At 46.1% G+C, this 9121-nt stretch overlaps 1 long non-coding RNA gene across 1 annotated transcript; it reads left to right on the top strand.

Annotated features, from left to right (window-relative positions):
• The first annotated feature begins 6148 nt into the window (after positions 1 to 6148).
• On the top strand, positions 6149 to 8315 carry LOC116515033. Its single transcript, XR_004256180.1, has 2 exons — positions 6149 to 6442; positions 7754 to 8315. It is a non-coding gene; the product is annotated as an uncharacterized LOC116515033 (long non-coding RNA).
• Positions 8316 to 9121: the final 806 nt, after the last annotated feature.

Genomic DNA, 9121 nt, shown 5'->3' with positions numbered 1-9121 from the left:
AATAATAAGACCTCCCCAAAAATAAGGCCAAGCGCCAAGGGAAACACGGCAATTTCCCTTAATCGAACTGTGCTGGTGAGGGATTATGGGACTTGGAATCCAACACATCTAAAGGGCACCAGAAGATGAGAAAGTACCTGAGTTACTAAAAGAGGGAAAGCCACATTTGGCAAGGACGAGAAACTGCAGAGACTTTCTGACTCGTAGTGATGAACTTACCTAGTTTGGGTAAGGAAACATCTGTAAGGAAACAGGCTCGGAGTGCATCACTTTCTGAGAAGTAAAAGGAGATGCTGAAGAAATGGTGCTGGAGAATAACGGAGGAGGAGGCAGAGGAGGAGGAGGAGGGCCGATTGGCATCTCAAGCTGTAGGGATGAAGACAGGAAGCTCGGAAGGAGACAAAGGGGGCAAGGAATGCAGACTATCATGAGAAGGATAGGGAAACACGTTCAAATTAAAGAAGAATCCAGGAGGGTCTCGGTCCGTTGCACAGAGAAGGCTCAGGAACCCTGGGGAGCAGAACTTCCATCTTCTCTCCAAAGAGATGATGGTCTTTCCAACATAACTAAGAAAACTGGAGGGAAAAGTTGCTTCTCTCAAGGCCAACACTTTGCTCTCTTCAAGGCCCCCCTTGCCATCTTCAGCACCTCCCTGTCCCCAGGGCCAAGCAACCTACATGATACATGCTGGAGGAGCCATCAGAATTGATCTCAAGAGTAAGACGAGGATGAATGGTTTTTTTTTAAAAAAAAAAGTTCAGGTGGAATTTTCATAGAAGACAATATTTATAGCTCAGGGTTGAACCGAAGGATTCTCTGCATATGTTGTTTGCTTGGAGACATTTCGTTGTAAGACCAAACTAGGTAACATCATCAGGATCAGTTTCAGAACAAGTGGAATTTCCTAGTGATAATATTCACTCAGTGGCAGTCTGAGTCACCAAAGCCCTCGGGGGAAATCAGGGGAGAAGTTGCTCTACTCTGGAGGAGAACTTTGCTCATGCCTGCCAATTAATTGCTAAAGGTAGATGTCCCCATCAAGAAGGAACTCCTCAGCCCGAAGCACCAAAGCTCGGAAGGCCACCTTTGCACCACCACCTCCACCACCACCACCATCATCATCTGTAACCTTGCCTGAAAAGGCGCCTTCATTCTTTGCTGCTCTAGACCTTCTACATCAGGGGTTGGGAACCATGGGCCTCTGATGACTTATGGACTTCAACTCCCAGAATTCCTCAGCCAACCTTACAGAGATAGACAGACAGACAGACAGACAGACAGACAGACAGACAGACAGACAGACAGACAGACAGACAGATATGGATGGATGGATGGATGGATGGATGGATGGATAGATATGGATGGATGGATAGATAGATAGATAGATAGATGGATGGATGGATGGATGGATGGGTAGGTAGGTAGGTAGGTAGGTAGGTAGTTATAGATAGATAGATAGATAGATAGATAGATAGATAGATAGATAGATAGATAGATAGATAGATAGATAGATATGGATGGATGGATAGATATGGATGGATGGATGGATAGATAGATAGATAGATGGATGGATGGATGGATGGATGGATGGATGGATGGATGGGTAGGTAGGTAGGTAGGTAGGTAGGTATAGATAGATAGATAGATAGATAGATAGATAGATAGATAGATAGATATGGATGGATGGATGAATGGATAGATAGATAGAAAGATAGATAGATAGATAGGGATGGATGGATGGATGGATGGATGGATGGATAGATAGATAGATAGATAGATAGATAGATAGATAGATAGATAGATAGATAGATAGATAGATAGATATGGCTGGCTGGCTAGATGGATAGATAGATAGATATGGATGGATGGATGGATGGATGGATGGATGGATGGATGGATGGATGGATAGATAGATAGATAGATAGATAGATAGATAGATAGATGTGGAACCCTTCCAAGTGTAGATAAGCCAGATATGTATGTATGAAATATGTAATGAAAAAATAATAATAATAATATTGTAAAGGAGGACAGTGCTAATCTACCCACAATCCCTGTGCATCTCATGTCTAAACCGGACAGTGGGATGATGCCACAATTGTCCTTCTGAGTGTCAGCAATGCCTGGTCTGTGTTTTGTTTGCCTAGTTACCAGCTTGGCTTCCAAGGCCTTTTCCAGGGGCAGGAATTCAGTCCAGACGAGCTGAGCCTTGCACTTTTGAACTTGTTGAAACACACACAGCAGCTTCTCTAAATCAACTTCAGGACGGGTGACGCCGAGCCGACCACTCCTGCCTCGTAAAACGATTCCCCCCCTCCTCCTCCCCCCCCCCGGAATGAAGGGGAGGGCTCGGATCCTGAGGAGCAAATGACCAGGTGCTTTGCAGGCTGCCCCCCCCCCCCCCCGTGTTGCTCAGGTCTCCCTTCTGATTTGGATTGAAACCCGTAAACCCAGCTTTCCAATCCGGAGTGGGACAAATCGTTATTTGTGCTGACGCTGAAACTGCGGCGCTGTGCAATTTTTGGAGCCCTGTTCCAAACCGAGCTTGCAAAGAAGATCTCTGTTTTGAAATATTTGCTTCTCTCTTTTTTCTAAGAAACAAATGGCGCCGCGAACGATGACGGCTAGTGAGCCTAAACATCTAGGACTGGGCTGCAGAACTTGAGGAGCCTTGGATCTTGGCTGCCCACCTACAGATTCCAGCTGGTTATCCCAGTATCCCAGGGCAGAATCCCTTTCCCTTAAGCAGATAAGAAGAATGGCCCCGGGGGTCAATTCACAGGAGCAGCTTCTGACATGCTGAGTCTCCCTTAAGGACTGGGAAGGGCTGTTCTAGATCACGAAAATTTACACGCTCAAAGGCCTGCCAAGAACTGGAGAACAAGATGTCTTTTCCTGAGGGCTTCTGGAGTTCAGCATTCAGCCTTAAAGAGAAACGAGATGCTTTTCCTGTTAGCTCTGGGCTCCTTCCCAGCTGTAAAGGCCGCCTCGGGGAGATGCTCGTCCTCCACCCTCAAACTAGTTCAGTAAGAAGTGAGTGCAAACTGGCAACTACCCGGAGGAGAGCCTTCTCGGTGGCTGCTCCGACCCTCTGGAATGAACTCCCCGTGGAGATTCGGACCCTCACCACCCTCCAATCCTTCCGCGCCGCTTTGAAGATCTGGCTGTCCCGGCTGGCCTGGGGTTAAGATTCCAACCCCACCCGAATTGTGTGACTGTTGTGCTTTCTTTTAATATGTTGTATTGTTTCCATATTTGAATACTGTTTGTCTTTCCCCCCTCCCTTTTTAAATTGTGAGCCGCCCTGAGTCCCCCCAGGGAAAAGGGTGGCATACAAATAAAGGAAAATGAAATGAAAATGAAATGAATGAGTGTGGGGACAGCTAAAACGCACCAACGGATTCACTGAACCGGTCCTGAGGGGGTTAAAGGGAACCCCCAAAAGGTTCAGTCACGCAGGAATCAGACTAATTCCCCCCGCACCAACATCTAGCACTGATGATGTTCCCTAGTTGGGTCGTGAAACATCTGCAAGAAAACAATCAAGAGCACCGAGGACCCCACGGTTCAACCCTGAGCTACAAATATTCTCTTCTGTGGATGCCTCATATGGGCGCCAAACACTTTGCACAGCAGGCAAACGGGAGAAATTTCCATGCAGGCAAATTTCAACTACCTAGCACTGATGATGTTACCTAGTTGGGTCATGAAACGTCTGCAAGAAAGCCAACAAGATCAGAGAGCACTAAGGATCCCATGGTTCTACATCGAGCTACCAATATTCTCTTTCAGGATTTGAGAAACCCACCTTACTAAAGGGAAGGGTGAGAGTAAGTTCCCACCCATTCTTTACCACCAAGTAGCCAAATTGTAGAGCTGTTGGTCCTGAAGAAAGCTACATAGGCCTCAGTGTTTCTCAACCTTGGCAACTTGAAGATGTCCGGACTTCAACTCCTAGAATTCCCCAGCCAGCGAATGCTGGCTGGGGAATTCTAGGAGTTGAAGTCCGGACATCTTCAAGTTGCCAAGGTTGAGAAACACTGCCATAGATAGTAACACTGCGGCCCAATTATTAACTTCCGAGGCAACAGGAGGACAGATTGCCCTCTTCTCCTCCTACAAAACCTGGCTTCCCAGAGCTGTTGTAACTTCAACCCTAACCGTAACTCTGCCTTTGCACAGTCACTACACAAATGGTTTGTCAGACAAGCACAATCTCTATTGTGTGATTCTCAGACTCTCGTCAGTTCTTCTTCCCCTTAAAATCGGAATTTTCTTGTGCTTTTGCAAATAGGAGGAAAAGTATCTGTGGCTCAGGAGCATCTCTGCCTTTTGATTTAGTAAAAGCCTTGGCTCTTTCCTGATATAGATTGTAAATCTCTGCACCGCACAGCTCTGTGTTTATTAAGAAAGACATAAATTCATAACAATAAAAATGTCTTTTCTAAAGGGATGAACTCATAGAAAACAACAGATCATTGCTTAATTCGGTTTTAATGTGTTTGGGGTTTTTTGTGTGTGTGTGTTAAGTTATGTTTTGATTATTTGCTCTTATTTTTACACTGTAAACCACCTCAATTGAACACACCCTAAACCACAGGCAAAATTCTCATCTCCTCCTCCTCCTCCTCCTCCTCCTCCTCCTCCTCCTCCTCCTCCTCCTCCTCCTTCCATATCTGCCATCGGACGTTGGCAATCATGTTGGCTATTTTTATCAACAGCCACATGAAAAAGGGCTGCTAAGTTTTGTCCAAACCTTAGATTTTGAAGCCCTGATGTTCTTCTTCTGCCTGGACTTCCTTTGTCTTCAATCTTTTCCTGGAAGATTAAGTGAAGGATGCCGTATTTTTCCAGATGTTGCATCCCATGTCTAGTCTAATATTCTAACTTTCACTTTTTTATGGCTTTGGTGGCTTTCCCAGGTGGCTGATCACCTCCTCATTTCTGATTTTGTCCACCCGATTTTGCTGCCTGTAAATCAGGGGTGAAATTCAAACCTGACAGGTTCTGGAGAATTGGCAGAAGAAACTTTGAGTAGTTTGGAGAACCGGCCAATGCCACTTCTGGGGGGGATGGGGATGGAGATTTTGCAGTATCCTTCCCCTGCCAAGCCCACCAAGCCCCGCCCACAGAACCTGTAGTAAAAAAAAAAATTGAATTTCACCACTGCCGTAAATCCACACGTCAAATGCTTCTAGCCTCTTCAAGTGGCTTTCTGTCGGAGACCAACCCTTCGCTCTGTAGAGCAGGATGGAGAAGATGTCACATCCGCACACCAGAAGACACAAGTGCCCATTTCTAATCCCACCCTGTCCCAGCACACCTTCCAGGGAGGTGAGATTCATTGTGCTTTACCACCAGTTTTGGAAGACACCGAGACGTCGGTTGTGTTGTTACAGGCATTCAAAAAGTCTGGTCTGTTTGACCACGTTGGAAGGTCCATGATGAAGCCCAAGCCAACCCTTCTCTGTGGCCGGTATCAGCTGCTACCCAGATCCCTTTTTGTCACAGGCTCCCTGGTCTCTTCTTGGCTGCTTCCCCCCTCCTCCCTACTTTTAATTTGCCAAATAATTAGATGCCCACAGGGAGAAAAGAGCAAAATTACTGGAGGTCTTCAAGAAAAGATTGAGCAGCCATTTTGTCCGAAGTGCCATGAAGTCTCCTGTCTTGGGCAAGGGGGCTGGACTAGGAGACCTCCAGGGTCCCTTCCAGCCCTGTGATACACGTTAGGACTATGGGCTGTGACATGTGAGCGGGATGGGCAGCATACGGCCTGAATTAATGAAACAAACAAGTAAACACGGCACTATGAAAACACCACGGAGATGTGGTGAGACCCTTTCCTGCCTCTTGAAAAAGACACAGGCTCCCTTCACTCCATCCAAGCCTGATGTTTCGGATGTGGGGGTCTACACACACACACACACACACACACACACACACACACACACACACATTTTGAATCTGGATTTGTTCCCTTGTCTTCAGCACCAGGGCCATAAGGGGCTCTTTATTGCTCAGTCGGCTGACCTCTGCAAACCTCTGAGAGTCATTTCTCTTCTCTCTCCTGGGTGGAGCAGGGCTAAGAGGCACGGAATAAATCATCAAATGAACCAACCCTGGAAAGGAGCTGCCTCCTCGGCCAATTCTGGGGCGGCGGCAGCAGCAACAGCATCAGCTCTTCTCTTTGGAGGCCTGGCTGGCTCTTTCTGGGCTCCCCAAAGCCTCCTTTGTCTCCCGGCTAATCAGCCTTCCGGGCTTCCTGGCGGCCACAGTAGGTGAGCCAGGGAAAGTGATGGGGAAGAGTGTTTGTTTTAATGCAGCAACAACCGACTCGCCTGACGCGCTTGAGGCTGTTACCTAAGAAAGCGCCGCTTTATCGGAGTTGACGAAGTGGAGTCGGTGAGTCTGACAGGCTCCACCAAGAGAGCCAAGGAGGAAGGTAGGAAGGCGGAAAGCCCAGGAGAACAAGGGGCCTCCAGTCACAGCTTGAAAGACGAGAGTTGGGACTTTTGCAAACCTCCCGGGGCCGAAGATCTGAAAACGGGACTTTTGTGCTCTGCTTCTGGCCTGGGAATCTGCTTTGGGCCACCCTGGACAGGATATTCCCCAAAGCAGAATAACAGAGTTGGAGGGGACCTCGGAGGTCTTCTAGTCCAACCCTCTGCTCAAGCAGGAGAGCCTACACAGGCAGTCCTTGACCTACAAGAATTCATTTAGTGACCATTCAAAGTTACCATGGAACTGAAAAAGTGACTTATGACCAGGTGGTATTCAGCCACTTCTGATCGGTTCTGGTGGAAAATTTGAGTAGTTAGGAGAACCGGCAAATGCCACCTCTGGCTGGCCGCGCCCGCCCCAGATCAATGCGCTGCCTCCTGAGTCCCAGCTGATCCCCTGCTGGGTCTTCTTTTGTTGCCCTGCACAGGAAGACGGAGCTGGGAAGCAGGTCAGTGAGGTGAGGAGGGGATGGGGATTTTGCAGTATCCTTCCCCTGCCACACCCACCAAGCCAGCCCACACGCCCAGAGAACCAGTAGTAAAAAATTTTGAATCTCACCACTGCTTACAACCATTTTTCACACTCGCTCTCATTGCAGCATCCCCCCCAGACACGTGAGCAAAATTCAGATGCCTGACAACCGAACTCATTTTTATGACGGTTGTCGTGTCCCTGAGTCATGTTTCTGACAAGCAAAGTCAATGGGAAGCCAGTTTCACTTAACAACCGTGTGACAAACTTAACAACTGCAATGATTCACTTAACAAATGTGGCAGGAAAGTTGCAAAAGGGAGCAAAACTTAGTTAACAAATGTTTCACATAGCAACATAAATTCTGGGGTCAATTGTGGTCGAAAGTCAAGCACTACGTGTACAATTCCAGAAGAAATGGCTGCCCAGTCTCTTCTTGGTAACCTCCAGTGATGGAACACCCAGAACCTCTGAAGGCAACTTCTGTTCCACTGATTAATTGTTCTGACTATCAGGAAATTTCTTTTTAGTTCTAAATTGCTTCTCTCCTTGATTAGTTTCCACCCATTGCTTCTTGTCCTGCCCTCAGGTGCCTTGGAGAATAGTTTGACTCCCTCTTCTTTGAGGCAACCCCTGAGATATTGGAAGACTGCTATCATGTCCCCCCCCCCGGCCCATCTTTTCTCTGGACTGGCCAAACCCAATTCCTGCAACCATTCTTTATATATATTAGCCTCCAGGCCCAACTAATCTTAGTTGCTCTTCTTTGCAATCTTTCTAGAGTCTCAACATCTTGGCGACCAAAGCAACGTATAAGCTGCCCTCCAGTTTGTCCACAGGAGAGCAAAAGCCAAAATGGTGGCCACGAGTTTGTGACGAAAACATCTTTACTGTTCTGACTGTTAATTTCAAAGAGCTTGTTGAGGCACAACGTTGACGGCATCAGCTAAAGCGCAAACTTTTGAGAGCCTGTCTCTCTCTTCCCTGGATGAGATATGGCAGAAAGAAGCGAAGAAGGGAAAAAGAAACGTTTCATTTGCTGCAGAAGCCAGAAAAATCACAGGAATAAAGCGATGATAAATGTTCAGTTGGCGTCTCCCTGTTGCTGTGATGAGTGTTCAGTTGCACAAGACAAAGCAAATGCAGAGACATAAATCTATAGATTCTTCTTAAATCCACATGGGAAACGTGGGTTTCTTCAGAGATAAAGTACAGTATATTAGGAGCAAAAGAAGAGAGAGGATTTTTTTAAAAAAACCAATATGGTGGTCAAGTCAAGTTGCAGATTGGTTTGTACCGCTGAAAATTTCAAAAGAATGTTAAAATTATCACTTCTTCATCTACCCAACAGATTCCAGGTTCTCTTCTCCATTTGTTATTCATATTCCAAATGCATAACTGTTTCTGTAATTTTTTATTTTATTATTAAATGGCCAGTAAGTCACCAGCGACAATTCTGAAGCAATCCCAAGATAGAATATCAACACGTTATTCTGTCCTTATCTTCCTGTCCAGCCGTCTTATGTGTCCCTCCGTCTAACTTGAATTGAATTGTTCTGAGATCATTGGAAACCAAATCTAGGAAGTTTTGTAGCTGTACAGTATTCTATAGATAGTCCTCGCATTACAATGACACTTGGGAAAGAGAATTTCCATTGCTATCCAAAGGAAGGCAGTTGTTGCCAAAATATAGTTTTTTTATTTTCCATTTTCATAACATATAATCACATGTATACTATTACATAGCCAATATTCTATTGTATTAAGTAGTAATTACATCAATTCCTCTTGTCATCAACGCCCAGAAAGATAAAAACCCATTATTGGCTCTTATGCTCTCCATACACCTCTTTCTTCTGCCTCTCTCCTACCTCCTTTCTTCCCTCCATCATCCTTTTCTGCTCTACTTCCCCTTCCTTTCTCCTTCTCCTCTCTCTTCATTCCACTCCTCCTTATCCTCCTCATCTTCCCCCCTTACCCTCTCTCCTATCCCTCTCTTCCCATCTTTCTTCTCTCCTCTGTTTCCCACTCTTCCTCTCATTCACTTGGTGTATTTCAGCTTCTGAGCAAACTCCATTCTATGTTGATGGTATTTATGCCTCCATATCAATATACTTAACATATTAGATCTTCTGCTCTCCATACACCT

Source organism: Thamnophis elegans, chromosome 11, assembly GCF_009769535.1.
Source record: "Thamnophis elegans isolate rThaEle1 chromosome 11, rThaEle1.pri, whole genome shotgun sequence".
NCBI lineage: Eukaryota > Metazoa > Chordata > Lepidosauria > Squamata > Colubridae > Thamnophis > Thamnophis elegans.
This window is presented reverse-complemented; position numbering and strand designations above follow the sequence as displayed.